The following is a 16,671-nucleotide window of genomic DNA, read 5'->3' as shown; positions in this document are numbered from 1 at the left end:
GGTGTGTCAGTGTGAGCAGAGGGTACCTGCTCTGCAGGTTTCACATGTGGTTTCAAGCTCATCTGCTTTCCATGGCCATCCCTGATGGCCACGTGGCCTCGGAGTGCACCAACCTGAACAGCTCCATTTGCTGAGTTGATAAAGAGATTTTTCTTCTGCGTTTCTTTTCTCTGGGGAAGTTGGAGCTGCTCCGTGCCATGGCGTGGCTGCAGGGCTGCTGGTGCTGATGGGGAGGTGGGAGGAATTCATGGGCAGAAGCAAAGGAAGAGGTGACACTGTCCCTTACAGTGGCACCTGCATGAAGTTTATCAGAGTGTTCAGGAAACCTCACCTCTCTTGTCTGTTCATCACACTGGAGCTCGAGGTAGAGCTGATTTAACCTTGTTCTCCAAAACAAGCAATCTGTTGAACACAGTTTCCTGTGTTCCTTTGGCATCTGGGTTTCAGGTGTCTGCCTTTAGCTTAAGCATCTGTTCGGAGCAGAAGGACCTAAGAAAAGGGATAATAATACGGTATAGTGACAGAGAGGAGTCCATCCCTTGCTAAAATTTCTGGTTATTGATCATAGAATCAAAAGATGGTTTGAATTGAAAGGAACCTTAAAGATACCGAATTCCAGCACCCCTGCCATGGGCAGGGACACCTCCCCCTCTCCCAGGTTGCTCCGAGCCTTGTCCAGCCTGGCCTTGGACGCTTCCAGGGATGGGGCAGCCACAGCTTCTCTGGGCAGCCTGTGCCAGGATCCTCACCCTCACAGGGAAGAATTTCTTCCCAATATCCAATCTCAACCTTAAATCTTACTGTTATAAATAAATATATAGAAATAAACTTTATAGATAGCCTTGATAGGCTCATGGCGTTTATCAAACCGGCATTTTTTCAAACAGTGTCACAAATTGTTCTTCTGTTCACACTTTTCTCAAAACTTCCCATTGTCTGTTACTCCACAAATCACATCCTGTTGTAATCAGAGCTGGGGTAGAATTTCCACTGGCCAGGGTAAAAAAAAAAAAAAAATAAAAAGGCAAAATACCCCTGGGCTCATCTCTGCAGGAGGTTTTGGGGCAGCAATAGTTGGGGCAGTCAGCTTCCAGCAGGCACAGCACAGTTCTGCGTGTCGGGAAGGATTATCTTTCTACATGCCTCTGCTTTCTGCTCTTCTGCTTTGGAGTTTTTTCTCTTCTTCTGCATTTTTCTCTCAATTCTCCTGATTGAATCTTAGTGCTGTTGCTATAATCCATTTTCCTCATACTACCTTCTTTAAAACACCAGAGGTGAGCTCGTACCGTATGTCCTTCTGCGCTGTCTTCTTCCTGCATGTGTGCTTACCTAACAACTTGAAAATAGCAAACAAAGCACATGATCTGAGAAACAAGCTGGTATTTTACCCTAAGGGAAGATTTTCTCAGTGCACAAATCAAGAGTAAATAGTTAAAAATGCTGTTTAATATAGATCCAGCCACACTAAGGCTCGCTCGCACGTAGGAGCGGAGTTATTTGCATACATAAATGTTGACACAGTTGAACTCAGCATTATCAAATCCACTGTCAAAAGCTGACCCCAGGCGTTTTGCAAGGAAGATGATGATTTTCTCTTTAATGACATAAATTCTGTTGTGCCTGTTTAGGAGAGCTCCCCACAACCCTGTCATTACTGAGCCCCTGCCAGTCACATCCCTACTGGCACGGCTTTGATGGGGAGTAGCTACAACACCCAGCTACAAGGGCCTCCTTTTAATGGAGCACTGTGATTATCACACACCAATCAGATGATTGAATTGCTGCAGAAGTTGGCCAGCCCTGTGCTAAGAGCTTCTATGGAATTACAGAATCAGAGATGTTAGAGATGGAAGGTGCATTAGATCATCCAGGCCGTCGTCTTGCCAGTACATGTTTCCTGCTGCGTGGTTTTGGGTGGTTGTTTTGTTGGGTTTTGCTTTTTTTTTTATCTCCCTGCACTTTATGGATAGAGATACTCTAAGAACTTGGCCTTCCACTTTGATCCTCTGGAATCTTTCCCACGAAGTTTGATGGCAGGATTTTTCTTTGCCTAATATGTGCCCTAAATTTTTCCGTTTCTTATTTTGTAATATTTCGTATTATTTCAAGTCTACGTTCTCATCTTTCAGTAATTCTCTCTGGTGTTAACAGCCCATAAATATGAGTGGAATAGTATTATGTGCTCTTGAATATTAAATGTATCACTTACCTTAAGTGCTGCATGTTCAGTTTTTCAGGATTTGGGAAAATTCTACTGATTGAAGATAGGTTTTAAATTTAACTGCTAATAGTATAATTTATCAGACACATATTTTATTACAGTATAAGAGTGGTCTGTTCTGGAGTCATTTGAGAAATTGCTGAAAATTACCTGAAAAGGCCAATTTGAATTGGAAATGAAAATGTTTTTGTATGGAGGAGATAAAATTTAAGTGATTTTTAACTCCATTGTGGCATTTAATCTGGGAAAGCTATGTGTGCAGGCAAGTCTGCAGAGGGCATTGCAGGGAAACCAAAAAAATTAGTTTTCTGTTAGTGACAGAATTAGTGGAAGTTGCAGTGTAGTTACTGGAGTCTTCCCCAACCCCCCATCCCAGCTTTCCATTCAAGTTCTTCATAACTATTGTTTCTTTTTATAGTTGTACTTGTTTCTGTGGAATTTGGGGTTTGCTTACTTGCTGTTTCTTCCTCAGGGCTTGCTCTTCACTACCAGAAGCTTCGGGTGCCTGACAAGGGTTGTCTCAAAAGTTTTCCTTTGTTCTTGACCACTAAGAGCTAGATCAGTATCCCTTCCTTAAAGAAAAACATTCAGTGTCTATAAAAAGGACAAATGGACTTTTTTTTGCAGTCAACCCCATGAGAGAAAGACAGGGTGGTTGGTGTGAGCTGGCACACGGCCACGCTGGCTTCAGCCAGTCCCTTCAGAGCTGCCCTCTGGTCATGATCCAGCACCTTTACCCCAGTCCTCGACTCGTTCCTGAAGCATTACCTCTGTTTTTCTTTCCAGAGTATCCCAGAGGTTGAGAGGGTTGGCTTGGAAGCCTCCAGGAATGGGGTTTTTGCAGGGTGGGGGTGTGCTGGGTGCCTGCTGTGGAGGCACAGCGTGCATGGACATGGCAGAGGCAGGGCCAGCAGTGCCCAGTCCTTATCCCACCATCCATCCTCACTCTGTCCAAAGAAAGCGTTTGGCTCATCCAGAAAGGATGGCAGGAGAAGGTTAGCAGTGATGTGAGTGGAGGGATTGATTTATGGAGCTTCATGGACACGGGGAGCACGGAGCAGTAAGCCATCTTCCCTCAAACTCTGGGAAGCTGGATGCAGGGCGTGGGAATGTTGATGAGAGAGATGTGGACAGGTGGGTCTTGGGAGGCAAAGTTCCTCTCCCTGAGTGGATTGGAGGTGTTTGAGGCGCAGGTTGTGTGAGTGAATGGGGAGATGAATGAGGAATGTGTAAATGGGTGGGTTATGGAGTGAGTAAGGGAAAGTGTGAGTGGGCAGGGAACGAGACTGGCAAGTGAGAGAGGAGGTGGGAGAGGGGGTGAGTGCCTGGGGAGGGAGGTAGCAAAAAGTTGGAGTAGCGTTATGGGCTGGCTCTGTGAGGATACCTGAAATTTTGGGAACAACCACGCTCCTCGAGACAGACAGAGAAGATGGAGAGCTCCACAGACCCTCCTGCTGCTTCCCAGCTGGTTTGGGTGGCACTCTGTGATTTACTCTGCCTGAACCTTACTGTGTCTGGGCATGCAGTAAACAGTAATCCTCACCTTGGTCAGCTGGTTGCATGCTGCTGCTGTTCCTGCAGAAAGGTGTAGGACCATAATTATGCATTTGCAGGTTTTTTTGACTCTAACAAAGTCACAGACAGAGACTTTTAGTCTGTCTGGATCATTGTAGTTTGTAGTGGACATTCCCAGGAGCTGAAATGACCGGGGAGCTGCAGGGGGAAGGAGTTACCTGACTAATAAAAGGTGTGAAGATGAGGGATATGCTGGAATTACAAATCTGCAATGCCTCAGCATAAAGACACCTCCCTAACTTGAACTGCCTTTAATATTAATGAATGAGATGGGAAAGTAAAGTAACTTTAAATCATTATCAGACCCTGCCTGACAAGGTTTTTATATTAGGATCTTTTCCTATAAGTGCTGTAAGGTTGGATGTAGTTCACTGTGACTAATCTGTACCTGTTCTTAATTACTATGGCAGAGTTACTGTCCCAGCTGTGACCACTCTTTAGTCAGGTGCAGTCAGGCTGTTGTCCAAGGTAAGGTGTCTGCTGTCCTGTTAAGTTATATTAAATTGTACACAGTACATTCTCAATATTTAATGTATTAGAGCAAATCCTTTTTGAAGCCCAAATAGAGGTGAGTGATTGCAGGAAGTGACAGGTCTTAGCTGGCAGAAAGGTATTTACTAAGGAATAACTTCATATGCCGTGTTCTGAAAACATCAGTCCCCGCAGGTTTTCATCAGTAGCCAGATAAGATGCCTTACCACCCTCCCTAGGAAGAATTTCTCCCTAATACCAAATCTAACCCTGCCCTCTGCAGTGTGAAGCCATTCCCCCTTGTCCTGTCACCCCAGGCCCTTGTCCAAGGTCCCTCTCCAGTTCTCTTGGAGCCCCTTTAGGCCCTGGAAGGGGCTCTGTGGTCTCCCTGGAGCCTTCTCCAGGCTGATCAACCCCAACTCCCTTGGCCTTTCCTTGTATCAGATGTGCTCCAGACTTGGGAGCATTTTAGTGAAATCTTCCTCATCTTGAACAGGGTCACCTGTTGCGAAGTAAGTTTCCTATAAAGCTTGGAACTGCAGCCAAGACAGCTTGTACAGTAGTCAGTGTTTACTCAATTTTTTAATCCTAGACAAATCCAGAAACAATTTGCTGTACTTAAGCAGATGTTTCTTACCATTAAAAAAGCCCAAATCTCTTGCTGATGTTCAAGTGCTGTAGTAACTGCGCAGAATAAAATCCAGAGGAACGTGGGGGTATGTTTAATACAAGCCTGTTGGGTTGTAGATCTGTCAAAGCCCCAAATTTGCATTCCTTACATAAGCAGGGATCCTGGTGGTGTTTACACGTGCTTTAGGAACTGCAGGAATTGAACTGCTTTGTCAAAAAACACTGCTCCCAATTGCCACCTGTGGGTCTGCACAGACACAGTTAAAATATTTACAGTGGCAGGCCTAACTAGAAGTATGTTTATTGTTCTGCTTGATATGAAAACTTACCACAACAATCATAAGAGCAGCATGAGACTTCTGTGGAAGTGTGGACAGATTCTGAGTGTACACAGGAATGAGAACCTTGAAGTTTTTCTTCTGGTTAATTAGTAGTTTGTTTTTGTCATTGACAGCATTTGCACAGCATTTGCAATAAGCCTGCTTTGTCTTTGGCCATTTTTTTCCATATGGGTGTGTTCTTCCTTTTCATTATGTTGTTTTTCTTCCCTTTTTTTTTTTTTTCCCCCTAACACAGCCACTCCTTTCATTTTAAGAATAAATGAGCTGCTTGCTGAGCAGAAAAAACAAAGTTTCATAAACACTGCAGTTCTCATCCGTGTAATCCTTTATTACCTGTAGGGGCAGGTGCAGGAAGCTACTACAGGAGTAGAGGTTACTGACTTTTCCAAGGCTTGGGTTACGAAAGGGATCAGTATGTTTCAGACAGTACAGAGAAAGTTGGGAACAGCACGATTGAAAGGCTCATTGATGAGAAATAAACCCCTTTGTCTTGGCTTGTTTCACTTCATTCTGCCCCAGAGAGTTCTGAGCCTTTCAGCTCCTGTTTGAAACACCACAATGACATGAAGTTACAGGATCACAGAATGGTTTGGGTTGGAAGGAACCTCTCAAAGATCCTCTTGTTCCAACCCCTGCCATGGGCCAGGGACACCTTCCACTAGACCAGGGTGCTTCAAGCCCCATCCAACCGGGCCTTGAACACTTCCAGGGATGGGGCAGCTTCTCTGGGCAACTGTTCAAGTGCCTCTGCCTTACTGCCCTTAGAGTGAAGAATTTCTTCTGATATCCCATCTAATGCTGTCCTCTGTCATTGGGAAGCCATTCCCTGTGTCCTGTCGCTCCATGTCCTTGTCCAAAGTCCCTCTCCAGCTCTCATAGAGCTCCTTTAGGTGGGAGAAAGCTGTTACAAGGTCTCCCTGAAGTCCCTACATATTACCTTAAATTTGTTTCCTGCTGTTGTAAAATAGATTTTATTACTGGAGATTCTATCTTCTAATGCTTTCATTACCCAGAGTTTTTCTGTTTGTTGCTCAAGAGAAAGTGAAGGGAACCACTCACTTGATCTCAGCAAACCAGAAAGCAGCAGTTCATGGCTGTAGTGGCTGCATAATGCTGAGATAGTGTCTGTAGGAAAACAACCAGACAGCTTCAAGAAGTAAGATTTTTTTTTAAATTTGTTTTTTTCTTTTTTTTTTTTTAACATGCTGAAACCATTTAAATTGCTGCAAAGGGGTAGGGCAATGAGGGTGGTAAAAAATACATCACCCATCCCTTGTGATTCTGTGGTTTTGTCTGAATATTTTTTTTTTAATTCCCTACGATCAACCAGTTGTGATTGCTGCCCCAAGAACGTGGCTGAATGTAAGATGTCTCATTTGCCTAATATTAAAAATATGTGTGTGTAATAACATTTCTTCTAATGCTTCCCATCTGGAAGATAATGTCACACACCTTTGTATTAAAATTCATAGCACCCTTTTACATATTACAGTACTTTCTGATAGAGACTGTGCGTGGACTTGTTACTTTGCAATTCTGGGCTGAAAAATAGTTCAAAGCAGCTTGTTATTTATTTATTGCCAGAAATAAGTTTTCACTATTTGTCTGTCTTACTTAGTCTGGTAGAACCAGTACATTTGTGAGAGGCAATTTGTCTGCCTGAGAAGGTTATGGTTCATTTACCAGAAGAAATGCTGAGCAACTAACACAAAGTGAGGTGTCTGAAGACCTTCCTTCCTCCAGTCCTTCAGGAGATGCCTGGAAGCTTTAAGGTTTTGGTCTAAAATATGTGTAGATCAAATCCTAGTGGTACAGCATGTGAATTCCTGTCAAAAATTGTCTCCAAATGGTAGAACTGTTAAAAGATAATCATTGCAGTGCCATGGATTAGCAAGGCTGCATTCTTTATTGAGTAAACTTAATAAAACAGTGTCAAAAGAAAAGGACAGGGATCTGTTGGGATTATAGTATGTAGGAAAGGAGCTTCTGAGCTGCTTGTGTACTTCAGATATATTTGGTGATATGGACTGGTTAATACAGCTCCATTTTAAGAGTATAACCATCCTTTTAAGATGTGATTTTCAACTTCCCAGGCAGGAGGAAGCACCTGTGTGCTTAATTCCAGCTTGTGGTGACATCTTCTGGATGCTGAGCACTGGGAAAATTTCACCTGTTATTTGAGCAGTTGACTGAAAGTTGAGTTTTTCCTTGGCAAGATCTATGGTCAGTGTTGTAGTAATAGGAGAAACCAGTCCAAATCTGCTGTCTCCCAGGCTTGTTGTCTGAACTGTTGGAAAATCTTTGCTTTTCAAAAGGCTTTAAAAACATAACAATGCAAATTTGAACACTCTCTGCAAATTTGACCTGTATTTATATCAGCGTCTTTGGAAGAAGCCCATCAAATGATTTCCATGCTGTTTTCAGTGTCTCTCCACTTTATTATTCTGAGAAAATTCGATGCATCTGCAGCCTGCACGATCTGGTTTTCTGATATGCAGATGCACAGCCTCGCCTATCTTGTGGAATCAGTGTAGCAACCGCTCTTACAAACGCTGTGACAATGTACAGCCTCCTATCTGAGAACCAGATCAGACTGAAATTGGGACTCGGTCCAAAAAGCAAAATACTGCAATCAATCTACTTACTGTGTCAGCATTCAGCTCCGTTTCTGTTCTGTGCACTGCAGGGAAAGGAAGTGGGAAATGCACGCTAGCATCCAGAAACGGATTCCTGAGTCACGGAGGATGGCGGGCAGGGGTGTCGGTAATAGGAGGTGCTTAAAGGTTCCCATTTTTGCAGACGCTGTGTGGGCTAAGAGATGTTGCAGGCGATGTTCTGAGCCCGGGTGGCACTCAAGAAGTCACTACATGACACTGTGGGTGCCACGTGACTTCCCTGTTTACACTCAGCCCCTGTCTATGAAGTGACAGAGTGACCGGATCGTGTCACAGCGTCCTTGGTCCTTGGCCTCTTGAGTCACAACCCATGGTACCAGCGGGCATTTGTGGAGTCAGGCCCTTGAAAAACCATACTTCAAGTGCTGATGTGTTCAGACTGGGGTGACCTCTTGCCTAAGACTGTACATTTCCTTCCCTTCTGCCAGCCCCGCTGCTATTCTGGGCTGTGGGCTGGCACCGCTCCTCGTCCGGCGGGCATTGCTCCTGGGGGCAGGTGGGCGTCCTGCTGCTGGCTCACCCTCCACTCTGCCTGCTTCCCACTTAACCCTCTCATTCCTCAGTTCCTAGGCTTACCCTTCTGTCCTAATATTGGCTCAATCTTGGGAAAATTGTCCACCCACGCTCCTGGGAGAGGGGGACCCATGTGTGCGATGCCGCTCGGATCGCTTGGGAGCGCAGCGTGTTCTGCACAGCAGCAGGGTCATTTTGGGGTTGTAACACTAAATCTTCCAAAAGTAAGCACAGTTCTGGAAGTGTGATTTAAGCACTCAAGTTTCTGAGTGAAATTGCCAAGGTTTAATCTGCAGCCTAAAGCTCTGCTGATAAATCTGATCTGGCAGTTCTTCCTGCGTATGGGGGGAGACACCGACAGCAAAACACCTTCCCTGATAAAGAGCAGTGGGAGCTTCAGTGTCCACAGCAAAAATAAAAACATTTTAGAGGGTTAATAAAGTTATTATTGCCCTGTAGATGTGCAGCAGAATACATGGATGGGGTTTGGCTCTCATACAATTATTTTTTTAATAGTAAATTGGGATGCAAAGGAACTTAGTGCAGCTGGAGCTCTGTGCTGAAGAAAATCATTAGATCCAACGCCAGGAACTTTTTATGACTGTGATTACAGCTTGTTGCTTGCACTTCCCATATAACTTTCAGGGTCATAAGCGCTTTTATTTATCCATTAAGCTTCTCTTTTTGGTAAATTAAAATTTTTGGATATGTTTTCCCGTGGCTATCTAGTAAGTACTGCATTTCTTTTAGGGAAGCAGGGGACAATACGTATTTTGAGCGTAAATACTACAGCACCCAAGAAAATAGGGTTTCTGTTCTTAATTGCCAGTTTCTTTCTGTCTTTTATCGTGTCTTGGTTAAAAAAAAATCAACAAGCCCATTGTGATGCTTTTCATTAGGCTTCAACAGAGATAATAAAAGTGTAGTGTCCCTTTGTGAAAGGAGTTTTTAATTATTGTTAATTTACTTGCCAGCTTCATTTCTGAAGGGAAACGGAGGTGACCTCATCCTGAAAGTTGTCAGTCTCATGCTGGTGTCATTCACTGCCTGGAAAAGAGGTTGGGGTTTTGTTCCTTGTTGCTTCTTTAATTGAGGAGCTATCCACAGGCCTGATGGGCTCTGTGGCTTTAGGAATGCTGTCCAAACTCTGCTTCAGTAGCAGGCTTGTTTCTGAAATGTCAAACTCAGTTGTATCTTAGGGCATCAGCAGTCTCAGACCTGTGATGTGCCCATTCTAGTAAGGTCTCTAACAGCAGCCAGTACCGAAGACATCAGGGAGAGGTGATGGAGTCCTTATAGAGGGCAATTACTAAAGATTCAATGGGTTATTTCTGCTGTTTCATACTAGTCTAATAATCTTGGGTGTTTCCATTATCTGTCCAGAAACTTGATTTCTTAACCCTTCTCTGTTCTTGGCATATTTTTGTGAGGTCCCCACTTCACCTGTGCTTTGCATTTAAACAGATGCCAAGAGAGATTTCCTCACCCTTTGGACTGCAGAATGTGCAGGGCAGTGGGGGCTGTGTGTCTGGGGAGTTTCCAGTGTATCAGGACAAGTCAGCATTCAGTTGTGGCCATGATGTAAATGCCAAAATATTTACAATCATTTTAGTTCATTGAGCGTCTCCGTATGTCAGGAGAAGGATGAAGAGGATACGTTTTTATCTCCCTTCACTGCTCTGTATTTCTGAAGCTGTTACCTCATTTCATCTTAAATGAACCTTCTCTGAAATACCCTGAACTTTTCAATTCCATTTCAGTTCACCCAGTGCCATCTGCCAGAGTGTCTGCGATGTATTTCAGTCCTGACGAAATCCCCCTTCCTCAGCGGTACCTCCGCACGCTGTCGTAAGGATGATGTGACAAGCAAAGCTGGCAAGTTGTTCCCACCTCTGTTCCCAACTATAGAGCAGTGTAAAGAGGCAAATTCTGACAGCCTGTGTCCTTAGAGGTGTTTGAATACCTAACTCATAGTGAAATCATCAGCAGTGAGGCTCTTGAGCATCCCTGAGGCTCTGGGCTGGGGTCTCTGCTCACCTTTTGCTCAAGTAGTCTTTCCCTGACTTCCATCACTTCTTTGCCTGACTCGGGTGTGTATTTAAAGCTGCTGATTATTCTTTAGCATCAAAACATTGACTTGTAGATACAGACAGCACAGTTCCCTGTAAAAGGGAATAAGCCTTCAGCTTATCCTAGAGAAATCTGCAAGGTCGGTGAGCTTGGTGTGTGTAATGGGTCTCCTCGCAGCTGCCGGAATGTTTTAGGGACTGTGGTCTGGAGCTCCCAGTTTATCTCATTCCTTTACTTTCTGCTGCTCATTAAAAGATTAAAAAAGAATTAAAATCCCAGTGGTGTGAGATGTTCGGGCTGTCTGAAATGGTTTTCATTCTGCATCTCCCAGATTTTGTTCAGGCAGAAGGAGCAGAAGTTTTCCTGAAGCATTTTTTCAGTAAAAACACTGAACAATGGATTCAGGTCACCCTAGACTGACTCTACTCAGTCCTTCCTTTGCTATCTTAAGGTGAGGATTGCAAGAGCGCCTCAAAGGATTGTTGTGAAAACGATGGTAGTTAGCACTTCTGCAAGCTGTCAAAATACATACTGAATGCAAATATTTTTAAGCCTTTTTACCTCCCAGGGTTGTTTGGTATCTTGTTCTGGTATCTTGTTCTTCATCCTGAACAGCAACACGCAAGACTGAGATCTTGTCTCATTCTCACAAACCAGTGCAGAAATTGTGGCCTTTCAAAGTGCTCCTTGAATCACTGCTCTCTATGTTGTTGTCGCGTTCCACTGTGAGAAACTGCGGAGAGTCCTTTCAAAAATGGGTGGTCGGGAACAAAACGAAGCCAAACGAGGCAAACATTGTATCAGAGAACCGTTTATTGACAACAAAAAGGAGACGGAAAAGGAGTTGCCCGAGCGAAAGACGGCTAGAGGAGACAGAAAAGAAGAAAGGAGAATGGAAGAGGAATGGGGGAGAAGAGAGAGAGGGGACAGAGAGAGAAAGAGGGCGTTGCCAGCAGCGAGGCAGGGCAGTGCTGTCGGTGTCCAGGCAGGGCAGTGCTGTCGGTGTCCGGGGCTGTGCTCGCTGCCTGCCCGCGGCCGGGCCGGCTCCGACCGAGCCCGCGCAGCTCCCGGCGGGCGCGGCTCCCGCGGCGACGGCCCCGGGCACGCGGTGAGAGGGGGCTGGGATGGGCGGAGCAGGAGCCGGGACAGGGTCTCGGCGAGGGGCTGGACCGGGGCACGGCGGGCAGTGACGGCTGGATAGGGGCGGCAGGGAAGGAAGCAGGCAGTCCGGGCAAGGACACGGGGTGAAGTGGCAAGGCGGCGGTCAGGGGTGAAGTGGCAAGGCGGCGGTCAGGGGCACAGGAAGGCAGGAGCGAGGGCGAGCCAGCGAGGGCGGGAGAGCCAGAGGGCGGGCCGGGGCCGGGGCCCCTCCAGCGAGCAGCTACGCAGTCAGTTTTCCAAAGTCTGCTCGCTAACAGGGAACCATCGGTCCAGTCCAACCTTTCTTCGCCGTCCATTGGTGGAGACCTTTTCACGACCTGATGGGAGAAGCTCCCCCACAGCGTCTCCTGCTGCCGGCCTCGTGTGGGGTGTTGCCAGGCGAAGTCCTCCCCGAGACTAGGCTGCTTCTGGCTGCCTCCTGCATGTGTGCCCCCCTCCTCTACATGCCTTCGACAACCCTTGTTGAGGCACAACAAAACTGAATTGGCTCCTCACAGTCGTACAGTTGTGACTCCCAGGTTTCAAAATGGGATAAAGGACCTGTTCCCAGCAGGAGCAAACACAACACAGCTCTTCTCCCATGCCAGACAAGCTTTTCATGGTGTGTTTTGGAAGTACATGTTTCACATGGACACAACTAGCTCTTGACTTAAAAAATAAAATTGCTTGAAACTACTCTAGGACACAAATATATGACTGTAAGAATACCAGAGGATTGAGCAACGGGCAAAGGACATGTTGTTTCCTTTAAGAATTCTGACTAGAAATGACGTCACTTAGATAGTTCGGATGTTTGTGAGCACTACAGGACTTGGAAAGGGAAAGCAAATCGGAAAAACACTGGGAAGCTGAACAATTTGTTTTGTTTTATGACTTCCTGGTAGTTTAATGAGGGAGCTATTACTCATGCGCTGTCACTGCACATCTAGAAAATTCCTCTGGGTTTAAAAACTGGCAGGGAAAAGTAGTTTCCTAAAAAACACTGAATTAATGAGATAAAACCCATTGCTCAGGAGTCCTTAACAGGAAGGGTCGGAGGCGGAGCTGTGCAGGGCTCACGGTGTGGTGGAAATCTCCACGGGGGATTTCAGAGAGCAGATAGAGCTGGCAGGGATTCAGGGAAATGATGCAGCAGATATGCTCAGCATCTGTCTTTTAGAATACAGAACTATGGATTTGGGCAGAAAAAAAAAATTACAAGTTTGATTGGGGCATTGTAGCCAATCCTCCATTCCTTTGCATCTGAAAATATCTGGGACTGGAGTGTTTAAAGAATGAGGTTTGTACCCATGGGCAGTAATACAAGACAATATATTAATAATATTGACACATGAAGTGAAGGATGTTGTATTTAAGAAGAAGAAGAAAAAGAAGTATTTGTCGCATGGGCTTAATTATACAGCTTTAAATGAATTTTCAGTTTCATGGTCTGTATTCCTATGGTTTGTCAGACTTCTGACTTCTTGCTTTGGGTCTGCATTATTTTATAGATCTGTACAGTGTTTTACAGATGTGTGCAGTGCAGTTTGCATGTTTACTTCAATTATTTTAACTGGTTTTAGCCTATCTTGTCACATCCACACAGGATACACATCATCCTCACCTTAACTGGAAACCTGATTTACCTTTCATGGCCCTGAGGGCAGGATGAGGGTTGTTAGAGTTCAGTCTTGTAGAGAGCACAGTAAGCAGAGTGCTGCTCCAGTCTGGAAATGCAAGGGAATATTCCTCACCAACCCCCTGACACAGTTACTCCCTCATAGCAGAAGTTACTGTAATTTCTTTTGCCAAAAAAATGCTGATAAAGCAGAGGCTGTTAGGAGGGAAATCCGTAAGGAGTCTGGAAAGTGTGATGTAAGGATTAGTAATAGAATTAGCAAGCTGCTGTAGCAGTTCTGCTACAGTTTGTCTTAAATTACAGTACCTCAAACATAATCATAGTCATTCCTTGTCTCACTGCAGTGCTGTGCTGTACTCTGAATCAGTTTTGTTTTCTCTCTGTTGCTATCATTTTAAGCACTTTGAAAATTCTTTTAATTATTCATTTTTCATCAAGAATATTACCAGTTTTCCATGCAAATACAGAAAGAGTTCAGGAAAGGTTGTGTATTTTAAGCTTCAGCTCAAAATGATGCTTAGGTGTGTCCCCTTGTGCATTCAACATACACCCTCTTCAGAAATATCCAGTACTGAGCTAGTTTTAAATCACTTTAAAGCACATAGATGCCCAGTTTGTGTATCCATGCTGGATTTTTGCCCTTGGGTGTGGAACTCAACTGCCTGGGCCAGAATTAGGAAATGTTTCCTACATGTGATGTGAAAAAGTCCTGGATCACAGGGCAGAGCTGAGCTTCCACCAGAATGGGACAGAATGAGACTGAAAAGGCTGAGGGGAACCCTTGAGGTGTTGAGAAGGTGACAAGGGTATGGATGTCATGAAATTTTGGTATCAGAATAACCAGTGTAGAGGGAAGCACTCCAGAGGGACCTTGTTTGTGATGCATTAGACCAGGATTTGGGCATCGGTTGCTCTAAGGGTGTGTTTGCCTGGCAGGGAAGTTCAGGTTGGCTCTGAAACAGCCTGTTGGGTACCAGGAGCCACACAGATGATGCAGAGATGTGTTCAGCCTCACATGTGGGAGCTGTACTGCTCCAGTTTCCCAGGGTGGTGTGAAGCTTAAGGCTGAACAGGCACAGAAAGGGTCTCTCCTGCTTTTTGAGCGGTGCTTCAGTGTCCGGTGGAAGGTAGTGACCACCACGCCTCCTGTGCAGCCTTGTTCTGGAAAGGGTTCTGGTGGTGGCATGGAGTTTGCTGGATTTCAGGCTCTTCCAGGGGACTTAGTGGTGTTTAGGCTTCCTTTTTGATTGCAGAAAAGTCTACGTGAGAAGCAGGTTCCCTCACTCCACCTTTGACTGTGATACAGCACATGCTGATGTCCCAGCAGCTACTGAATAGAAAGTTCTATCACTCTGGAGTCTAAGCACCTAAATGCTGCCAAAATCCAGGCAGAACCAAGACAGGCCATGTGGCTGATGGCTGCAGACTCCCAGTCTCGTGGCAGGGGATACGGTAGACTGCCATGTCTCCCTGCCTGGTGCTGCATCACCCATGAAACAGGACTGGCCTTCCGGGAGCTCCAGCCATGTGTGTGTTGCTCCAACACAAGAAAAATTTTATGGCTTGTTCCTGACGGAAGCCTAACTTAATTTTCCTGTTAATGAAGCTGTAATTGCAGTCCATTACCGTTATCATGGTTCAGCTGATTTCCCTCCCTGGCTGAGGGTGCGTCCGCCGCTATTTTTCATCTGTGCTGGAAGGGTTGGTGAGTGTGAGAGGCAGATCTGACCTAGCTGGGGTTGCTCCCACTTCGGCACTGCTGCAGAAACCTCCATCCCACACCCATCCCGAGCTCTCCTCCCAGCTCCTGCTTTACACGTGGACTTTGGAGTACAGATATGTTAAGGGACTGTCAGGTTTTATATTTAAAGGCTTTCCTCTTCTATTTTTTTCTTAAGCTTTACTCTGTCAAGGCCTGTGCAGCTGGCATTACACAGCACATACTTTATTATCCCAGTCATCACTTCAACCGTTTAATCCTTTTAACCTTCACAGTGGCTACAGGAATTATGGGGAGTGAATTTCCTCTTGAGTGAGTATCTTGAGTGAATTTCCTTGGCCACTGTTAAAACCACAAAGAAATCCAGAGCAGTTCCATGAAAAAAGGGATCTCTTGATGAAACTGTTCGCAAAGGACTGAAAGGGGTGAGAGAAATGAGAAGTCAGTCCAGCTGCAAGGAAATGGCTGTGGGGACACCACCATGGGCTGGCAGCTGCCACATTCCTGCACCCAACATCCCAGACCTGTTCCAACCACAAAACAGTTAATTCAAAACAGTCAGCCCTGCTGGGCAGGGAAGGGACCTTGCTGCCAGATGCTATTTATGTTGGACATTATCTCCATAGGTTTTGCATCTGTCTTTGCTGCAGTTTTATTTTCTGCTTTCAGAATTCCCTTTTTCTCATTGTGTCTAGTAAATTAAATTGAATTTCCAAAATAGTGCAAAGTGACATTAGGATGTGCCTGTTAACAGAGGAGAATAAATTAATTACACGCTGTGAACTAACTGAACTCATTTAGTAATTGATGAATTAACTTAATATGTCTGTTACAAACAGGAGAACTTGAATGCTGGCAGAATAAACAGTGAAAGCTCTCACTGACTGAATCACTAGGGTTTTTTTAGGTTTATTTTTCCTTAGTTTAGTAATGGCCACATCTTGAGAAGTAGGAAGTTGCACCAGTCATTTGCAATTTAGGGTTCACCTCTGTAATTCCATCTTACACCACTTCCAGACTGACATCTGCCTCTTGAATTTGTTGGAAGCTTTGAAGCGTCTAGTTGCTTTTTTTAAACCAAATATTAACACTTGTTCTACATCCTTCCTTTTTTACACTGGTCAAACTTTAAACAGCATCAATTATGTTTCCACTTGAGATTCCATCCTGACTGGATGTCCATGATTCTGGGGGATTTTGTGGTTTTTCTTAGTCATATTTTTAATGTACGCAGGGATGTTCTCTGCACATTCTGCATCTTCTCTCTTCCCAGATTTCCATTGCAATAATGGATTTGATTACTCAGTCTCTCTCTCTCTTTCTCTGTAGTCAAGTTCCAGACCTGCACCTGTGTGCATCATTTTGTTTTCCTTCCAGGATGTTTGTGTGGCTTGTACACGTGGATTGATAGCAATCTGCTGCAGCTCAGTTCTGTGTCAACAGAAAGGAGCTTTCTCCCATGCCAACCCTCTCTAAATGCCACAAAAACACCTTTGTATTTAAGGCTCTGTTTTAAAACTATATCTTCCTATGATTCCTGCTCTATCTAGAGTAGAAAGGGCGTTAATCAGCCTTTATATCAGATTTTATTGCCTTATTATTCCTTATACTTTCTCTTCTTTTTTGTGTCTCTTCTCTCTTTCTTGCCTCGGGCAGTAAACTAGAAACCAAGCTCA

General features: G+C 44.8%; 1 long non-coding RNA gene across 1 annotated transcript in view; it reads left to right on the top strand.

The window, feature by feature from the left end:
* LOC125325119 overlaps positions 1-16,671 on the top strand; it is a 118,020-nt gene that overhangs the window by 92,706 nt on the left and 8,643 nt on the right. The gene's annotated exons all lie outside the window — the stretch shown is intronic.

This window comes from Corvus hawaiiensis, chromosome 4, assembly GCF_020740725.1.
Source record: "Corvus hawaiiensis isolate bCorHaw1 chromosome 4, bCorHaw1.pri.cur, whole genome shotgun sequence".
Lineage (NCBI taxonomy): Eukaryota > Metazoa > Chordata > Aves > Passeriformes > Corvidae > Corvus > Corvus hawaiiensis.
Note: the sequence above shows the minus strand (reverse complement) of the source record. Positions and strands in the feature narration are given on the sequence as shown.